A 22,756-nucleotide genomic window follows, 5' to 3' on the forward strand; every position below is an offset into this window, starting at 1 on the left:
TGGCGACTTTGTTTGCAGTTTGGATGTTTTGGTATACAGAGAATACTGTTATATTTGTTTTACTGGGACCATATCCAGTGATGTTTCAAAGTCATTAGCCATTCCCAGAGTTATTTTCTTCCGAGGTGTGTAACTGAAGGTCCGTTCAAATGAGTGGTGTTCAGCGGCCACTAACGGTTCCCAAGAGATTTTGATGGGGGACATGTGATGCCAGGGACCCCATTCCGGATACTGCACAGATAGGTATGTGCTGTGCCACTTTCATTGCATTGCCAGCCTCCCCCTTTCATTACTTTTGCCCAAGTGCTTCTGAATGTCGTCTGTTTTATTCTATTGCAACTGCCACATAGCTTCTCTCCTATGTTCATGCTTTCCAACTGGACTTGCATTTCCAGTCATTTTCTTTCTTTTAGTGTATCTAGTAGATGGTAATGCAAGCCAAAGTTTGCCTACAAATCATTAACTTTAAAATTCCATTTTTAATGGTTGTCCAATACACCTCAAAGAAACTTACTAGTATAATATATAAAGGCATTTTTTCAACTGAGCTCTACTCTTTAATTTTTATGTTTTATTCAAATATTTCTTCTTTACTTGCCAACTAGAGTATCCATCTTTTCCCATCACCTTCTAAAACAAAGTTCTGAATATTCCCACATAAACATTTGCTCATGAGAATGCATTTCTTCTAGTATTTCAAGTGACCTTGACCTTTGCTCCCATAATCATCTTTATTGCAGCAACAGGTTATGTGCTGCAAAGTTGAACTTTGATGGTATCTATGTTATCACTAAGGAGTTTCTTTAAATTCATTGTTTACTTATTACATACTCCCTTATTTTTTTTCCCATTATATTTCACCTTACTACTTACTAACAATTTGGACCTTGGCTAAATTTATACCATGGTCACTTACTTGTTTCAAGTAGTGGGCATATTTACAAGGCATATTTTATAATATTTACCAAAAATAAGTATTTAAATATGCATGATGAGTATTTAATGAAAACCAGGAGAAAAAATTACATATGGTGCTTTGAAATATGATAAAATTTTAAAAAATTAATTCAAAACTCAATGTCAAGAAATACTTTATAGAACTTTTAAAATAATTTTAATTAATAAAATATAACATTTAAAAAATGTGAATATTTTAATCTTACATATTAGAATAAGATGGCCATGTGTTATGCTTTCTGAAAGTATGTATAATTCCAATGTGTTATGAAGTTTGTTAAGTACTAAAAATACAAAGATGAAAATATTTCTGATGTTCTATTGACTTTCCTAGATAGAGAATCACTTTATCACTGTCATCCCGTTGTTCATCGATTTACTCAAGCGGGCACCAGTAAAATCTCTATTACACTCAGCTCTGAGATTTTAGCAACCTCTCCTTGCTTGTCTTTCCCAAAGATGGAGGGTCTTTCAGGGTCAGGAGAATGAGACCTATCGTTATTGTTTTTGGCATATTGAATACACCATGTGTAGCTTGACAGGCTCTGTCGTGTGGGCGGGATACTCTTGGTAGCTTACCAGGCTCTCCGAGAGGTATGTATATGTCTATTACTGTATTTGGAATATGAATACACCCCAGGGTGCTTGCAAGGCTCTCCCAAATGGGCAATGGACATTCGGTAGATGTCAGGCTCTCCAAGAGGGAGAACTAGTCTATTAGATGTCAATTGGGAGCTTGGTTTTATAGTCTCTGGATGTTGGCCATTGATGGGATTACACAGCGCCCGGGGGCAGTTTCTGGGTGTAACTCCCTAGCTACTGGAAAATGGGGGATCTAAGTGGAAGAGGCCCAGTCCTGATCTGAGCAGCCTTGGAAATCTCGGCCCCGGATCCCACATACTTGAGTTCCTCTGCTGGTTCCTTCATGCGTGAGTCCAAATGTGTGGAGAGTGGCCTTGAGCATGGCTGTGGATGGGTTCCAAAAGTCTTCAACTGTCGAGGCTCTTCTCAGGACGGGAAGGGAAAGGCAACCCGTCCCCTCTGAGGGGCCCCAGTGCAATACATATTGCAATATATGTTATTATATATATGCAATATATATTCTCTATATATGAATACTCTCTAGATAGAGAATATATATTTATAAATATGTATATATTTCTGTGTGTGTATGGTCACTACACTTATAGGAGTTAGAGACAGAAAAAGAATGAGAAGTGTAGACAAATCCAAGTTCAAGAGGTGGAAACATGTATATTTTAACTTAATTTTTCTAAAATGTGTGAGAGAAAAAACAAAAAAATAAGGATGTAAACTAAAATAATATATACAATTTATTCAAGTGAAATGTTACAAATCAGGGGCAGAAAGTTTTAAAACAAGATGTAAAATGATTTCTACTTTGTGGCAAAGTAATCTATATCTGGACAATCCTAAAAGAATGAAGAGAAAAAACTACTCAAATAATATGAGGATATAGCAAACTGCCATGGGATCATGACAAAGTAGCAAGTCATATTTGTCCTCCCACTTTTTAAACAACTAGAAAATTGGATGAAATATATTAAATAAAATGGAATCATTGGACAACAGGAAGTTGGTGCTGTGATTCCTGAGAGAGTGAAAGGAAATTAAATGAACCGAATGAAATTGCCTCACCTTAATGCCCGGAGTCAATTTCAAGCCACAGTGCAAAGCAGAAAAATTCTGGAAGAGCACACAGTCAAAACTGGAGAGAAAAAAGTTCTTTTAGGGGTACAGTCAAGCAGTACTCAGAGGAGGGGGGGGGGAGGCAGAAATTGTTCAATAACCAGACTTGATGTTTAATGCTAGGACCTGAGGATGTGGTACTACTTGGTCTCTGTCGTGCTCAAAATCCCCAGGGCCACATCTGAGTTGCAGAGATCAAAGACAGACACTTGTACTATCTCACTGATCCAAGACAGATTCATTTTCAAAGAGACCAAGTCAGCACTGATGAGGTTGAATAGCAGAGGAGGGATCTGCACAGAAGGGTTGCAGAAAGGGTAAATAATTCTAGGATATTTGCTGAGTAATCACCGGTGAATGAATTAAAATAGATTACCTAAGATTGTGGTGAGCATAGATTGCACAGGCCATGGTCAGTGATGAGGGATAGCAAACTGGGCAATGATAAAAAAAAATTAGTACTGAAAACTAAAAGGAGAGAGAGAGGGGGGGGTAGGGAGAGAGTGAGGGAGAGAGAAGGGAGGAGAGGGAGGGAGGAAAGATAAGGGAGAGAGTGAGGGAGAAAGAGAGAAAGAAAAGTAGGCATGGAGGCAGACTAGGGGTGGGGATGGGTGGTGGTGTGAAATGTACACTGGTTTAGGAATATGTGTTGGAAAAAAATTTTAAAGTTCACTCTAATAATAATACAGAATTAGACTTGAGGAAGGGGATTATGGGAACATAAGTGACATTGAGTGTAGAATAGAGAGAATTTAGATCAAATATAATATGTAGCATGGAAATAGATATGGTAAAAATGACACTATAAATGGGCATGACAGTACTTGTTCACTAATTAAATATCAAATGAGAAACGAGATGCTCTAGTGAAGTTCTTAATGTTGACTTGAGTATCAAGATGGATGTTGGTAATATTCACCAAGAAATGTACTACTGAAGAAATTCAGAATCTAGGAATAATAAATACAGTTTCCAATATTTTTAGTTTTAGCTTTCAAGAGGAAGACACTTAAATTCAAATACATAGCATAAAGTTCCGGTACTCAGAGAGAAAGCGTTAGACTAGAAGAATCACTTAAAGTCATTAGTTTATATTACTATTAAAGCCTTGGAAGTTTTTTTTTTTATTTTATTGAATCACCATGTGAAAAGTTACAAAGTTCTCAGGCTTATGTCTCAGTTATACAATGTTCAAACACCCGTCCCTTCACCAGTGCCCATATTCCACCACCAAAAACCCCAGTATGCCTCCCACCCCCACCCCCACCCCCACCTGGGTAACTGATAAATTTCACTCTTCTCTTTACCTTGATTACATTCCATATTTCAACACAAAACTCACTATTGTTGTTGGAGTTTCAACACAGACTCACTATTTTTGTTGGAATTTATCCCCCAAGAATACAGCCCTATTGACAAGGAAATATTTGATATTGAGTTTTCCACTGATGAGAATGAAGAGATAAAAAGTCGGCCGCGTGGTTTACAATTTCTGTATTTTAGTAATTAAATCCAGAGAGATTAAGGTTGGAAATTGAATCATTTCCCTTCCTGGAGAAGCATGGAGCAAAAGCTTAGTTCACAGTCTGGATACATGGTTGCAAGCACTCTCTGGAACCCCAAGTCTTATAGCTGCCTCTGGTTCCTGCTCGTTCGGCATTCCCGTGGCTGTGCAGAGGCATGGACACCCGGGTCGAATCTCGGCCAGAGCCGAGCTCCGGCCCCGGCCCCTAAAGCCTTGGAAGTTTAATGAGGATAGATTAAAATCTGTAGCCAGATTCTCACTGAGAAAAATATTAATTTTTCCAAAGTGAGGTGAGAGATTCTGGTCAATGAAGCATCACTGAATACCCTTTATATGGCTCATGTCTGCTTTATGTCCTTATCCTTCTATGTACACACATTGCATATTCATGTATATGGATAATGTACACATATATATGGATGACAAAGACCAAATTACACTGGCCTTACACTGTGACAGTTAAAAACAGCCTTAGTAAATGCTAATTTAAAACATCTAACAAGAACTATAAAACACTACTTTTTTCACTTTGTCATGGAAACCCTGTTCTAAAAGAAAAGCAAGTTGTTAGAAACTATAAATATTTTATAAAATCTGACCTGATTTTTCATGATAAAATCCTTTGGAATTAAATGACTTGAAAAGTGCTTACCTCTCTGTCTTTGTTAAATATTATCTCCCTTATATCCAGCCAGTCCTTGTTAAATTTCCAATAGCCCAGGGTTCTCCAGCACATCAGTTATGGCCCTGGAGGCACTGTTCTCCATCCCTGGGCCTGTAACACTCTGTCCTCTGGTCGTTACTCAAACTGTTCCATTAGCTGCAAATTTCCCAAATTTCCTGATATTACTTGGGAACCCCTGTCACCAGTTTCTTTATTTTTTTTTTATTTTATTTTTTTTTTTTGCTTTTTGGGTCACACCTGGCCATGCACAGGGGTTACTCCTGGCTTTGCACTCAGGAATTACCCCTGGCCGTGCTCAGGGGACCATATGGGATGCTGGGATTTGAACCCGGGTCGGCCGCGTGCAAGGCAAACGCCCTACCCGCTGTGCTATCTCTCCAGCCCCACCAGTTTCTTTATTAATCTCTGTCCATCCCATTGTGTAATCAACAAAGAACTAAGAAATCCCGAGGCTCTCTCTCGTCACTTGTGACCGGTGATCTCGAACCACTTATCAATGACTGGTGTCATGGGCCGACAAAGGAGGAAATGAGGGCCAGGCTGGCTGATGGTCCCTTGCTGTTTATTCCATTCTCCCCATGCACCTGCTCCTGCATTCTTCCCCTACATTCTATTCCCCCTGCCTCCTTGCTAGTCCCTTTTCTCCCACTCACTGCCTTGGTCTCTCTCTAGTCTCTTCCAATCTCTACAACTGCCCACATTGAGGGTAGAAACCACATACCTAGTTCCTGTAGCACAATTAACATATCAAAGCCCAGCAGGTAAGGCTCAAGGGTGAAATGCAACTTAGGGTTTTTTCTCCTCTCCTTAGTTCAATAACTTATTAACATCTTAATTAACATCTTAATTCTACTTCTTAATATTAGTTATTTTGTATGGACATAGTAAGAGATACATTAAGCTTGTAGAGTGGTTCTCCTGGGGATATCTCACTATAGATCTCAGACTACAGTGCTTGGAAGTAAGGGCAACTAAGGTTTAAGTCCAGAGAACATATGCCCAGGAGTGAATATCATTTGGAGTCAATTAACTCCCAAGTTACAAAAGCATAGTATTAACTGTCTTCCTATGTCTATACAAAAAAGACATTACTCTGAATTAACTATGAAAAGGGCATAAGGAGAAAAGAAAAGCAACACTTACAAGTTAACAGAGTCTGATTAGAAGATAAAGGTGATTCCTACCCTGCCCAACAAAGAAGAGGACCTCTCCTATGGCCCCCCGCCCGCGGTCTGGGGCTCTGAAGCTCCCAGCCCTGCCTCGCTGCTCTCAGTCACCTCTTCGCGCCACCCTGAGCCCCACCTCTTCCCCAGATTGTTGGAGTCATGTCCTCACTTTAGGGGCCATGGTCTCAAAAAGGGGGCATGGCCTCCTTCTGGAGGGTCGAATTTATTTCTCCAAATCCATGCATCGCACTTTGATCACAATCGGTATAACCTATTTCTCTGAAAAATAGCCTGGTCATCTTAGTCACTATATGCTAATAGACAACTATCCTATCCTATCCTAATTTCACAAAAACTATTCAGTGAACACATCAAGCTGCACAAAAAGTCCTTTGTAAAGAGACCATAGCCCCACGTATTCAACTGAGGCACCTCACAAGCTAAGGAAGTGAGCCTGACAGTAAAGCCCATAACAACATAAAGAAACAGCAAAAATACCCACCACCAGGAAAAATGGAAGAGAGGTCTCAGAAACCTCAGCAGGGACTTCCCAGAAATACAACCTCCTCTCAGATAAAGGATTCAGAGAGGAAATCGTAAAGATGGTTGATGAACTCAAAACCTATGGAACGAACATCCAATAAGTTAAGAGAGAATATGGGTGCAGCTTTGGAATGGTCCACCTAGTGAATCCAGGAAGAAATGAGAGCAGAAATTTCAAAGCTACGAACAGAAGTGACATAATTAAAAGAATCGGTAGATGAAATAAAAAACTCAGTAGGAGCCTTCAATAGTAGAATGACTACAGCTGAAGACAGAATCAGTGAGCTTGAAGATGAGCTGCAGTAAGCATATAGGAAACAACAAATAATGGCAAAAGATCTCAAAATGGCTCTAGAGTGAATTAGAGTCTTAGAGGATGACCTCAAGAGAAACAACATAAGAATCATTGGAGTAGCAGAACCACAGGAAACCAATTCCAGTGAAAAAACACAATTAAATACATCATTGCTAAGAAAATTCCAGAGCTAGAGAATGCGGGTATCCAGATCCAAGAAGTCTAAAGGGTGCCAGCTAAAAGGGACCCAAATAAAAAATCCCCAAGGCATATCATAGTAAGAATGATGGATACTGTAGATAAAGACACAAAACTGCAAGCAGCAAGATCAAAGAAGGAAATCACATACAAAGGAGCACCCCTTAGATTCACAGCAGACATATCATAAGAAACCTTCCAAGCCCGAAGACAATGGTGGGATATAGTGAAAAAACATAATGAAATGCTCGCCTCAGCAAGAATACTTTACCTGGCTAAACTTTCAGTTAAACTTGAAGGAACCATACACTATTTCATGGAGAAACAACTGCTCAGGAACTTCATAGACTCAAGACCAAAGGACTAAATGGGCTACTATAAGATAAGGAAAGACCCTACAAGAACAACAAACCCTACAGAAAGATGGCACAAAATCCCATACAATGATTTCTCTAAATGTTAATGGTCTAAATGCACTAATCAAGAGGCACGGAGTGGCAAAATGGATTCGAAAACTTAACCCAACTTCTGCTGCCTACAAGAAACACATCTGAATAGCCAGAACAAACACAGACTCAAAGTCAAAGGATGGAAAACAATCATGCAAGCAAACAACTCCCTCAAAAAAGCTGGGGTGGCCATACTAGTATCTGACAACATAGATTGCAGGCTGAAAAATATCATAAGGGACAGCAAAGATCATTTTTTATTCGTCAAGGGATATGTACAATAGGAAGAAATCACACTCTTAAACATATTCGCACCTAATGAATGACCAGCTAAGTACTTAAAAGAACTCCTAACAGAATTTAAGGGGGACATAACTAGCACCACAATAGTAGTTGGAGACTTCAACACTGCATTATCAAGTGTGGATAGGTCGACAAGAACAACACTCAGCAAGGAAACAATGGGTCTGAAGGAAGAAATGGAGGAGACAGGGCTAATAGAACTATACAGGGCTATCCACCCCAAAAAGAAAGGATACACATTCTTTTCCAGTGCACACAGAATATTTTCCAAAATAGACGATGTTCTGGGCCACAAATTATACCTTAATAGAATCAGGAAGATAGAAATTGTATCAACTATCTTTTCAGACTATTAGGCGCTGAAGATGGAAGTTAATCACACACAGATGTAGAGAGCCAAATGAAACACCTGGAAATTGAACAACTCACTGTTGCACAATGAGTGAGTCAAGAAGGAAATCAAGTGTGGGCCGAATACAGACTAGAGACTGAACACAATGGCCACTCAACACCTTTATTGCAAACCACAACACCTAATCAGAGAGAGAGAACAAAAGGGAATACCCTGCCATAGTGGCAGGGTGGGGTGGGGGGAGACGGGACTGGGGTGGGGAGGGATGTTGGGTTTACTGGTGGTGGAGAATGGACACTGGTGAAGGGATGGGTTATCGAACTTTGTATGGGGGAAACATGAGCACAAAGATGTATGGATCTGTAACTGTACCCTCACGATGACTCTCTAATTAAAAATAAACTAAAAAAAACATAATCAGGAAAAAAATAAATAAAATTGACATCATTCCAATTATTTTATTATGTAAATTACAAACAGAATGCTGCCTGAGCACTGATTCAATGTAAAATAAAACTATATTGAAAATTTAAAAAAAAAAAGAAGGAAATCAAGGAGGAAATAAAAAAATACCTCCAAACAAATGAGAATGAAGACACAAGCTACCAGAACCTATGGGATGCAGCTAAAGCTGTTTTAAGGGGAAAATTTATAGCTCTGCAAGCATTCCTCAGAAAGGAAGAAAGGGCCTATATAGATAGCTTGACTTCGCAGCTCAAGATCTTAGAAGAGGACCAACAAAAGGAACCCAAACCAGATTGAAGGAAAGAAATAATAAAACTGAGAGCAGAAATTAATGATATGGAAACCCGAAAACAATTTGAAAGATCAATGAAACAAAGAGCTGGTTTTTTGAGAAAATAAATGAGATCGATAAATGGCTAGGAAGACTCACAAAGAAAGAGAGTGAACTCTAATAAACTGAATCAGAAATGAAAAGGGGGACATCACAACAGAAACCAAGGTGATTGAAAAGATCATCAGAGACTACTTTGAAAGTCTGTATGCCACGAAACAAGAGAACCTTAAAGAAATGGACGAATTCCTTGATTCCTACAATCTCCCAAGACTGAACCAAGAAGACTTGAAATACCTGAATAGGCCCATAAATATCAAGGAAATTGAAACTGTAATCAACAGTCTCCCACAAAATAAAAGCTCAGGTCCAGATGGATTCACTGGCGAATTCTTCCAAACATTTAACGAAGACCTGTTACCGTTCTCTTCAAGTTTTTCCAGGAATTTGAAAAGACAGGAACCTTCCCGAACAGTTTCTATGAGGCACATATCTCCCTAATACCAAAAGCAAACAAGGACACTACTAAAAAAGAAAACTGTAGACCAATATCCCTGATGAACACCAATGTGAAGATCCTCAACAAAATACTAGCAAATAGAATCCAACAACTCATCAAAAAGATCATACACCATGACCAAGTGGGATTTATCTCAGGGATTCAAGGATGGTTTAACATTTGGAAATCAATCAACATAATCCAGCATATCAACAAAAGCAAAGATAAAAACCATATGATCATATCAGTAGATGCAGAGAAAGCATTTGACAAGATCCAGCATCTGTTTATGATGAAAACTCTTGCCAAAATGGGTATAGAAGGGACTTTCCTCAAGAGAGTCAAAGCCATCTACCACGAACCTATGGCAAACATTATCATCAATGGGGAAAAACTAAGGGCTTTTCCTCAAAGATCAGGCACAAGACAAGGATGCCCACTCTCACCACTTCTCTTTAATATAGTACTGGAAGTACTAGCAATAGCCATTAGGCAAGAAAAAGATATTAAGGGCATTCAGATAGGAAAGGAAGAAATCAAACTCTCACTATTTGCAGACAATATGATAATATATCTAGAGAAGCCTAAAAGCTCTACTAAGAAACTCTTAGAAACAATTTGACCTGTACAGTAAGGTCAAAGCGTATAAAATCAATACTCAAAAAACCACGGCCTTCCTATATGCAAACAATGAGACAGAGGAAAGGGACATGAAAAAAATCAATCCCGTTCACAATCTTGCCCCAGAAAATCAAATGCCTCAAAATCAAGGAAGTAAAGGACCTCTAGAAAGAAAAGTATATAACGCTACTTCATGAAATAAAAGAGGACATGAGGAAATGGAAACATATCCCCTGCCCATAGATAGGGAGAATCAGCATTGTCAAAATGGCAATACTCCCCAAAGCATTATACAGATTTAATGCAATCCCTATAAGGATGCCCATGACATTCTACCAAGAAATGGATCAAACAATCCAGAAATTCATATAGAACAATAAATGCCCACGGATTGCTAAAACAATTCTTGGAAAAGACTGAACAAAGAAGACTTGGAATATCTGAACAGACCCATTAATATCAAGGAAATTGAAACTGTAATCAAAGGTCTCCCCCAAAACAAAAGCCCAGGCCTAGATGGCTTCACCAGCGAATTATTCCAAACATTTAACGAAGACCTGTTACCGTTCTCTTCAAGCTTTTCCAGGAAATTGAAAAAGCAGGTACTCTCCCAAACAGTTTCTATGAAGCACATATCTCCCTAACACCAAAAGCAAATAAAGACACTGCTTACAAGGAAAACTTCAGACCAATATCCATGATGAACATGAATGCGAAGATCCTCAACAAAATACTAGCAAATAGAATCCAACAGCTCATCAAAAAGATTATACATCACGACCAAGTCAGATTCATTCCTGGAATGCAAGAATGGTTTAACATATGCAAATCGATCAACATAATCCATCACATCAACAAAAGTAAAAATAAAAATCATATGATCATTTCAATAGACACAGAGAAAGCATTTGACAAGATCCAACACCCATTTATGATGAAAACTCTCACCAAAATGGGTTTTGGAGGAACTTTCCTCAAGATAGTCAAAGCTATCTATCACAAACCCATGACAAGCATTATCCTCAATGGAGAAAAACTAAGGGCCTTCCCTCTAAGATCAGGGACAAGACAAGGATGCCCACTCTCACCACTTCTGTTCAACATAGTACTGCAAGTAGTTGCGATAGCAATTAGGCAGGAAAAAGACATTAAGGGCAGCCAGATAGGAAAGGAAGAAATCAAGCTCTCACTATTCGCAGATGACATGATTCTATACGTAGAGAATCCTAAAACCTCCATTAAGAAACTCCTAGAAAAATGGACTTGTACAGTAAAGTTGCAGGCTATAAAATCAATACCCAAAAATCCATGGCCATCCTATACACAAACAAGGAGATAGAGGAAAATGACATAAAAAAAAACAATGCCATTCACAATCGTGCCCCAGAAAATCAAGTATCTCGGAATCAGTCTAACTAAAGAGGTTAGGGATCTCTACAAAGAAAACTACAAAACCCTACTAAATGAAGTAAAAGAAGACACAAGGAAATGGAAAAATATTCTCTGCTCATGGATAGGAAGACTTAACATTGTCAAAATGGCAATACTCCCTAAAGCAATAGACAGATTCAATGCAATACCCATAAGGATACCCATGAAATTCTTCAAAGAAATAGACCAAACTATCCTGAAATTCATATGGAACAACAAATGCCCATGATAGCTAAAGCAATTCTTGGGAAAAAGATGATGGGAGGCATCACCTTCCCCAACCTTAAACTCTATTAAAAAGCGGTAACAATTAAAACAGCATGGTACTGGAACAAGAACAGAGCCACAGACCAATGGAACAGGGTGGAATATCCCTACACACCACCCCAATTGTATGAACACCTAATCTTTGATAAGGGAGCAAGAAATGTGAAGTGGAGCAAGGAAAGCCTCTTTAACAAATGGTGCTGGCATAACTGGTCAACCACATGTAAAAGAATGGGTTTAGACCTCAACCTGACACCATGCACAAAAGTCAGATCAATATGGATTAAAGACCTAAACATCAGACCACAATCCATAAGGTACATTGAAGACAAGGTCGGAAAAACCCTCCACGATATTGAAGCCAAAGATATCTTTAAAGATGACATGGAACAATGCAATCAAGTAAAAACAGAAATAAAAAAAATGGGATTATATTAAACTAAGAAGCTTCTGCACCTCAAAAGACACAGTGACCCGAATACAAAGCCAATCTACAGAATGGGAAAGGATATTTACACAATACCCATCTATACAGGGTTGATATCAAGGGTATATAAGGCACTGGTTGAACTCTACAAGAAGAAAACATCCAGCCCCATCAGAAAATGGGGCGAAGAAATGAACAGAAACTTTCTCAAGGAAGAAATACGAATGGCAAAAAGGCACATGAAAAAACGCTCTTCATCACTAATCATGAGGGAGATGCAGATCAAAACAACCATGAGATACCACCTAACACCACAGAGACTGGCACACATCCAAAAGAACAAAAGCAACCTATGTTGGAGAGGATGTGGGGAGAAAGGGACCCTCCTACACTGCTGGTGGGAATGTTGACTGGTTCAATTCTTCTGGAAAACAATATGGTCGCTCCTCAAAAAATTAGAAATCGAACTCCCATTTGACCCAGCAATACCACTTCTGGGAATATACTCTGGAGAAGCAAAATATATAGTAGAAATAACATCTGCACATGTATGTTCATTGCAAAACTATTTACAATAGCAAAAATCTGGAAAAAGCGTGAGTGCCCAAGAACAGATGACTGGCTAAAGACACTTTGGTACATCTACACAATGGAATACTATGCAGCTGTCAGAAAAGATAAAGTCATGAACTTTCCATACAAGTGGATCAACATGGAAAGTATCATGCTAAGTGAAATGAGCTAGAAAGAGAGGAACAGACATAGAAGAATTGCACTCATCTTAAACTATAAAACAAGAGAATGGAGGTCTAACACCCAAGAATAACAGAAATAATTACCAGATTTGCTCTATGGTTTGGAGACCAGCCTCAAATGCTAGGGGAAAGGCCAGCTCAGATAGAGAAGGGAATACCAAGTAAAAATGTGGTGGTTGGACCCGTTTGGGATGGGAGAGGCATGCACAGAGCATTGGCCACCCAAGACCTCCATTATTAACCACAATGCCCAAAGGGAGAGAGGGAACATAGGGGAATACTCTGCCAATAAGGCGGAGTGGGAGAGGAATGAGGTGGGAGGGGGTGGGAGGAATGATGGGGTTAACAGTGGAGAACGGGTACTGGTGGAGGGATAGATACTGAAGCTGTATATGACCGAAACACAAGCAGGAGAATATGTAAACCTGTATCTGTACCCCCATGGTGATTCATTAATAAAAAATTTTAAAAAAACAATTCTTGGGAAAAAGATGATGGGAAGCATCACCCTCCCCAACCTTAAACTTTACTACAAAGCGGTAACAATTAAAAAAAGCATGGTACTGGAACAAACACAGAGCTGCAGGCCAATGGAACAGAGTGGAATATCCTTACACAGAACCCCAAATGTATGATAACTTTATATTTGATAAGGGAGCAAGAGATGTGAAAAGGAGCAAGAAAAGCCTCTTCAACAAATGGTGCTGGCATAACTGGACAACCACATGCAAAAGAATGGGTTTAGACCTATACCTGACACCATGCACAAAAATCAGATCAAAATGGATTAAAGACCTCAACATCAGACCACAATCCATAAGGTACATCAAAGACAAGGTCAGCAAAACCCTTCACAATATTGAAGCTAAAGGTATCTTCAAAGATGACACGGAACTAAGCAATCAAGTAGAAACAGAGATAAACAAATGGGATTCTATTAAAGTAAGAAGCTTCTGCACCACAAAAGACACAGTGACCAGACAAAGGCAATGTACAGAACGGGAAAGGATATTCACCCAATACCCATCTGATAAAGGGTTGATATCAAGAGTATACAAAGGCACTGGTTGAACTCCACAAGAAGAAAACATCCAACCCCATCAGAAAATGGGGCAAAGAATTGAACAGAAACTTTTCCAAGGAAGAGATACGAATGGGTAAAAGGCACATGAAAAAATGCCCTGCATCACTAATAATCAGGGAGATGCAGATCAAAACAACCATGAGATAACGCCACACACCACAGAGATTGGCACACATCCAAAAGAAAAAAAGCAACTGCTGTTGGAGAGGATGTGGAGAGAAAGGGACCCTTCTACACTGCTGGTAGGAATGCCAACTGGTCCAGCCCCTTTGGAAAACAATATGGATGATTCTCAAAAAATTAGAAATTGACCTTCTATTTGATCCAGCAATACCACTTCTGGGAATATATCCTGGAGAAACAAAAAAGTATAGTCGAAATGACATCTGCACTATATGTTCATCGTGGCACTGTTTACAATAGCCAGAATCTGGAAAAAAACCCAGTGCCCTAGAACAGATGACTGGTTAAAGAATCTTCGGTACATCTCTACAATGGAATATTATGCAGCTGTTAGAAAAGATGAAGTCATGAACTTTGCATATAAGTGGATCAACATGGAAAGTATCATGCTAAGTTAAATGAGCTAGAAAGAGAGGGACAGACATAGAAAGATTGCACTCATCTGTGGAATATAAAATAACAGAGTAGGAGACTAATACCCAAGAATAGTAGTATATAAATAATACCAGGAGGTTGGATCCATAGGTTGGAAGCTGGCCTCACATGTGGTGGAAAGTCATCCTAGATAGAGAAAGGAACACCAAGCAAAATGTGATTGGAGATCCCGTGAGGGAAGGGAGATGCATGCTGAAAGTAGACTAGAGACTGAATATGATGGTCACTCAATACTCCTATTGCAAACCACAACACCCAAAAGGAAAGAGAGAAAAAATTGGAATGCCCTGCCACAGAAGTGGGGTGAGGTGGGGGGAGATGAGATTGGGGGGTGGGAGGGTTACTGGGTTCATTGGTGGTGAAGAATGGACACTGGTGGAGGGATGGGCTCCCAAACACTGCATGAGGGAATAACAAGCACGAAATGTGTGAATCTGTAACTGTATCGTCACTGTGACTTCACTAATTTAAAAAAAATTAAAAAAATAAAGAAAAAAAAGAAGATAAATGTGATTGACTGCTTGGGGAAACAGAGCACAAAGAAAGAATTTACAAATAAACACAGAGGGGTGGGAGCACTGTGATGGGAGTAACCCAATATACCTTAGCTGTCTGTGGCAAAGCAGAAAGGACAAACCAATGTTATTATACACCACTGTACCACAATTTTCAGGGCTAGTATTCTACATCCTATTCCCTAAACTCATAGAGTATCGACTGGCACAACGTCAGTGCTGGCTGAGTGTGAATGAGCAAGAACGCATTAGTTCCATTGCCAGTTCAGTACAAAGACCTGTGTCAAGTTCAGAGACTTAGAAAGTTTCATTCATGTCGTTTCTCAATTTTATTTTAGAGTTCAGAAAAATTCCGTGTGATATAAAAATCTCTCCCTACAAATTTTGGAGCAATTTCTGCCATCCACAAGATCATTTGATATATTCCTCCCCATCATGAAGCAATTATTTAATTGAACACTCCACCTTTTTATTGCTTGCTTCCTTGATGCCATCATTTGTCACCTTTTAAGAGATAGGGGTAAAGACATGGCACGCTGTTGGCTGGTACTGCTGCTGATGAAAGGGCAATATAAGCACCAGGACTGCAGTCAGAGTAGGTCTTACGCTTTGATGTTAAAGACCCCAAAACACTCTGAACCTGTTATACATACAAACTTGGAAAATTACTCAGTTATTTAACATGAGTCTCATATTATAAGACAATAAATTATTTAGCTTTTAAAAAATGTTTCTACTACCCACTTCCCATATCCTTTTTTCCTCCCATGCCCTGTGTCAAACCTGAGCCCAGCCTCCAGGCGAAAGCCCTAAGTTCACCTCACTAGCTCAGCGACTTATGGCTTTTCTGAGCACTTCCTGTTCTTGATGTTCATGGAACATTCCAACTCATCTCCGAATATACTTTACAGTCTGGCACTTAATCACTCTCTCCTGCCAATCCAAATTCCTAAGCTTCTTCCTGAGACTCATTTAGAAATTCCTAATGTTTTTTCAGAACAAACTTCCCTTTTCCTTTCATTTTCTCGAATTTTTAAAGACAATATGATCTCACATCCAGGTGACTCATACTCTTCAATTATTTATTTATTTTTATTCCATGTGGATGCCTACTGATGGTATGGGTGCTGGAGAACAGAGATTGAGAAAAGAAGGATCTTTACTTACAAAATTTATAATGCAAAAGACCCAATAGAGAGAAGTCTGTGTACTCCCCATTCCCTGATCCCTAATATCTAAGTCAATTTCTTTTCAATATAAACCTATTTTTCTTCACACACACAAAAATGAGTATAGCAGTTAAGCCATTTTTCTTGCATTCAGCCAACAGAGGCTCAACCCTGGCATTGCCTCTGGTTCTCCTGAACCCATTTGAGTAGCTGGTGATGAGACTTGTATGTTAAAACGGAACTACATCTGAGCTACAACAGAGCCATTTGGATGAAACTAATAAAGGGAAACTGTGGTAGATGAGATAATCTGCCAGGAGTGATCTCCAATCCCAGAATCAGGAGCAAGCCCTGATCACAGCCAGGTGTGGTCCCCAAACCAAACAGCAAAATAACGCAAACAAACAAAATTAAAAACAAAAAACTGCAGTGGAAGTCAATAGAGGATTTTAAAAATGGCAAAAATGATCATGTTACTCTGGCTATGAACTAGAGGAGGAGAGAGTCAATGCCAAGGAAAGGAGGGGGATGTGCTGGTGGGTGAGGAGAAGGAAGTGTATTGAGAAAGAAGTGTATGGAGCCCCCAGAGACAGCAGCAGAGCATGAAGATGGAGAAACTAGTTTAGCAACACGTGCTTAGAGTAAGGCATCATGCTGCTGAATTTAGGGAGACATAAGTTCTTCGGCTCCTGGATGGACATACATGCTATTTTAAGATGAGGAAATAAAATTTAAAAAAATATAAATAAGGACCAAAAATAGGAGTCCTAATTTTGTCATGATAGGTTGAACATACCTATTATACACCAATACACAGAAGCATAAGTATCATCTAAAACTAAATTAGAATTCAGAGAGCACTCCAGATTCCAGAAGTCTATGGGGATGTTAGCAGTTGACTTGCATTTGTAGTGATGGAATGTGATATGAGGAGAAATGAAGTAGTGATATCATTGGTGTGCTTATAATAGAGAGTATCTGTTTTCCTGATTTTAACATCTAGATTTTAATTTATTTCCAATTGTTTTATTTTGTGTGGGGGGTGCGGGGCCACGATCAATTATGTCAGAAACTCTTCCTGACACAATCCTGAGGGGTCACAGCTGGAGGTGCTCTGGGGACCATATTTTGCACTGGGGCTGAGCCAGGATCAGTCACCTACAAGCTAGAGCTTTACTTCATGTACCATCTCTTTCATCCTATTTTTGAATATTTTAAAGACCTATGCATGCTACTCAGCGGTAGATACTTTTGTTTAATTCTATAATAATTTTATAAAGATTTTAAAGTAGTGATTAGTATTTATTTAGGTATTTTCCATTATACCTTAATTTAATAAAAATTCAAATTGAAATAAATTAAAGTGAGGTGAAATAAAGTGGGAATAGAAGAGTTTTTTGATAAGTCTTTAATCACTATTTTTATTTTACGGTCATAACTGGCATGGTTTAGGGCTTCCTCCTAGCTCTGTGCTCAGCAGTCAACCTTGGCAGAGCTAGGGGGATGAGGTGCAAGGCAAAGAGTTAAACTCAGCTTGCTTTCAGGTTAGGCAAGTGCTCAACCCACTGCAGTTATCTCTCGGGCCCATTTGTGAGTTATTTAATAAGATAATATTTTACATTTTAAACTCAACTGAAAATAGGTTTTATGTAATTAAGATATCATAGACTTTGCTCCATTTAACATAAAGTGTTTTCTTTGTTCTGAATAACTCTTGTAAGTTTCATACCAGCAGATTTCATGAAGCTTTGTGGAATAAAAGATCTGTCCCATCTTTACTTACCAGTCTGTTTCCGGGAGCAGAGAGATAATACAGCATGTAGGGGGCTAATATTGCATGCAGCTGTCTAGGGTTCAATCTCCAGGACCCCATGCGGCCCCTTGTTTCCCATCAGGAGTGCTCCCTGAGCACAGAGCCTTGAGTAAGCAGAGAGCACCACCATATGTGGCCCAAAAGCAAATGGACAAACAAAACTTTGATTTCATTATTTTCACAGATGCTTCAGATGAAGGAGACTGAACTCCTCATAGTTTGAGCTCTCTAATAAGTAGAATCTGAAGAAAGGTTCAGGTGAAGAAGTTCACTTGGAGGGAGACTCAAATAGCAGGCAGGTGGGAAAGCAAAGAGGAAAGATGGGGGAGAAGAGATTAAAAGCCATTTGTTGAGAAAATTGCATCTATGGGAAACTAGAGTTTTATTTGTGGAAATTTATGATAAAGTGTAAAGCAGATTGGTCAGGACAAAAACTTCTTCAGAACCATTAAATTTCCAATCCTGTGTCAAAGTGAGCTGCAAAATAAATAGTATTAGATACTGAAATCTAGAACCTGAGGTGTCTTGTGTAAGTGTGAAAGATTCAGTGTAAAAGGTAAAAATATAAATTACTAAAGATATTTGCTACAAAACAGTACTGTAAGAAATTATACTGATCTGGATAATAAGATTTTTCATTTCTATTTTCATCACCACATCTTCGTGATATCTACCCCAGGATTCCACATTCCCATGAAGGGAAAAAAAGACACAGTTGAAATTAATCCAAAACTTGACGTAATCAATATGCAGACCTCTAACTCCTGGTGTTGATGTCCTGTCTTTTGATTCTACCATGTCAATAGAAAATATAGTTAGAACTGTATCAGAAAAGGGCAAGAAGTCTGCGGCTATTTCTTAAACCCTGCCTTAATGACATCGGAATGTGCACCAACAGCTATGAAATAGAAAACAGAGGATGTGAGTGGCCGCCCGTCTGAGAGCCAGAGAAGCATACCTCTTGCCATGGTCGAAGCCTTAGAGCACATTAGAGAGCAGCTCAGTGTTTTGACACAGACGATCTCCATCTTGAAGCAGCGACTGACTTTGACAAAGGATAAGTTGAAAGACTGCCTCGAGAATCAGCACTGGCTTTCCAGTGTGATACAGCAGAAAAGTTGGATGGAAAGTATGAGCAGAGACATGATAAATGAACACATGTACAATTACCCAGAAAGGCAGTCCAGGATGCTTCGTGCAACACAGTCATGCACTATTATGATGACATTTCTTAAAAAGGTAAGCAGCAGAACAAAAGGTAAAAAAAAAAACAAAAATTAAGCACTAGTTACAGAAAAAATTGATGTCAGTGGCTGATTCAAATACCTTTTATAATTGTAGTAATAAAGTGATAAGCATTCAAGTGACTCTGTATTTTCCTCCACGTTATTTTAAATGTCATTTTTCAGTTATAATCAAAATCCGTCCAGTAAAGTAATTAAATCTGTGAACTTCATTGTTAAATGACCTCAGATTGACAATGGTCAGGCTATTCCTTAAAGCAATTCATGTATGAGAGGCAGCAAATGAGTTAATGATCTGACTCATAGTTCAGAAAAAATATTCTTTCCTATCACTGCTTTAAAGAGGTTATCTTATAAAAGTCTCAAGTGATAGTAAGCATGTACTTGTTTTAATTAGCATCAGTACATGTATGGCATAGGACAGTATTTATTTTTTTAATTTAATCATGGTGCTCATTGTTTATCCTTTGACCAGTCTGTAATGAAATAAAGTTTAAAATATGAATCTTTAATAGATGAGTGCACTGAAAGATATGAGTTGAATCTGAAGCTGTGAATTCCAGTTCATAAAGATTATGTTAGTGTGATTTCAGTCACTCTGCTCAGCATTTGCCAGATGATTTAACAGTGATAATTAAACATATATATGTATATATGTAATCATGTGTTTCATAAATGGTTATTACAGTGATTTTCACAGCTGAACAAAAAATACCTTTAAAAAAAGCACATTCTCATGAATACTGAGAGTATCTTGCATGCACAGCAGAGCCTGGTAAGCTACCCATGGCATATTCAATATGCCAAAAATAGTAACAACAAGTCTCACAATGGAGACATTACTGGTGACCACTTGAGCAAATCAATGAGCAACAGGATGACAGTGATAATGACAGTGATTTTTTATGTTTTTAAAATAAGCATTTAATCAAAGACACCGCCAACAAAGAAAACTATAGGCCAATATCCCTGATGAACATAGATGTGAAGATCCTCAACAAAATATTAGCAAATAGAATCCAACAACTCATCAAAAAGATTATGCACCATGACCAAGTGGGATTCATTCTGGAGATGCAAGGATGGTTTATAAATCAACATAATCTATCATATCAAAAAAAGAAAAGGTAAAAACCATATGATAATACCAATAGATGCAGAGAAAGAATTTGACAAGATCCAACATCCGTTCATGATGAAAACCCTCACCAAAATGGGCTTTGGAGGAACTTTCCTCATGATAGTCAAAGCCATCTACCACAAGACTATGGCAAGCATTATCCTCAATGGGGAAAAACTGAGGGCCTTCCCAATAAGATCAGGGACAAGACAAAGTTGCCCACTCTCACCACTTCTGTTCAATATAGTACTGGAAGTACTTGCAATAGCAGTTAGGTAAGAAAAAGGTATTAAGGACATCCAGTTAGGAAAGGAAGAAATCAAGGTCTCACTACTCGCTGGTGATATGATACTATATCTAGAGAACCCTAAATCCTCTACCAAGAAACTCCTAGAAACAATAGACTTGTACAGTAAAAGTTGCAGGCTATAAAATCAATACCCAAAAGTCCATGGCTTTCCTGTACGAAAATGAGACAGAGGAAAGTGACATGAAAAAAGCAATCCCATTCACAATCATGCCACAGAAAATCAAGTACTTTGGAATCAGCCTAACTAAGGAGGTAGAAGACCTGTAGAAAGAAAACTAGAAAACGCTACTGCAAGAAATAAAAGAGGACAGGAGGAAATGGAAACATATACCCTGCTCATGGATGGGGAGAATTAACATGGTCAAAATGGCAATATTCTCCAAAGCATTATACAGATTTAATGCGATCCCTATAAAGATACCCATGACATTCTTCAAAGAAATGGATCAAACAATTCTGAAATTCATATGGAACAACAAACCCCCATGAATAGCAAAAGAATTCTTTGGAAAAAGAAGATGGGAGGCATCATCCTCCCCAACTTCAAACTCTAATACAAAGCAGTAACAGTTAAAACAGCATGGTACTGGAACAAAGGCAGAGCCGCAGACCAATGAAACAGGTGGAATATATTTAAACACAACTCTAAATGTTCATACATTTATGAACATTTAGATTTGTGTGTATCAACATCTTTGATATGGGAGCAAGAAATGTGAAGTGGAACAAGAAAAGCCTCTTTAACAAATGGTGCTGGCATAACTGGACCACCACATGCAAATAAATGGGCTTAGAACTCAACCTGACACGATGCACAAAAATCAGATCAAACTGGGTTAAAGATCTCAACATCAGACCAAAATCCATAATGTACATTGAAGACAAGGTCGACAAAACCCTCCACAATATTGAAGCTAAGGTATCTTCAAAGATGACAACCCACTGACCAAACAAGTGGAAACAGAGATAAACAAATGGGACTATACTAAGATGCTTCTGCACCTCAAAAGATACAATGAACAAAATACAAAGACAATCTACTCAATGGGAAAGAAAGGATATTCACCCAATATCCATCTGATAAGGGGTTGATATCAAGGATATACAAGGCACTGGTTGAACTCTACAAGAAGAAAACATCCAACCCCATCAGAAAATGGGGTGATAAAATGAACAAAAATTTTCTCAAGGAAGAAATACAAAAGGCCAAAAGGCACATGAGAAAATTATCTTCATCACCAATCATCAGGGAGATGCAGATCAAAACAACTATGAGATATCACCTCACACCACAGAGACTGGCACACATCCAAAAGAACAAAAGCAATCGGTATTGGTGTGGATATGGGGAGAAAAGGACCCTCCTTCACTGCTGGTGGGAATGACGACTGGTTCAGCCCTTTTGGAAAACAGTATGGTCGATTCTCAAAAAATTAGAAATTGAGTTCCCATTTCACCCAGCAATACCACTTCTGGGAATACATCCCGGAGAGGCAAAAAGAATAGTCAAAATGACATCTGCACTTGTATGTTTATTGCTGCACTGTTTACAATAGCCAGAATCTGGAAAAATCCCTAGTGCCGGAGAACAGATGACTGGTTTAAGAAACTTTGGTACATCTACACAATGGAATAGTATGTAGTGGTTAGAAAAGATGAAGTCATGAAAATTGCATACAAGTCGATCCTAAGTGAAATGAGTCAGAAAGAGAGGGACAGACATAGAAAGATTGTATTCATCTTTGGAATATAAGATAACAGAATGGGAAACTAACACCCAAGAATAGTCAAGATAAGTACCAGGAGGTCTGTCCCTAGGCTTGAAAGCGCACGTGCTACACATGCTAGGGGAAAGGGCAGCCCAAATAGAGAAGGGAACACCAAGTAAAGGGGCTCTGAAGGAC

This window comes from Sorex araneus, chromosome X (assembly GCF_027595985.1).
Source record: "Sorex araneus isolate mSorAra2 chromosome X, mSorAra2.pri, whole genome shotgun sequence".
In the NCBI taxonomy this organism is placed as follows: Eukaryota; Metazoa; Chordata; class Mammalia; order Eulipotyphla; family Soricidae; genus Sorex; species Sorex araneus.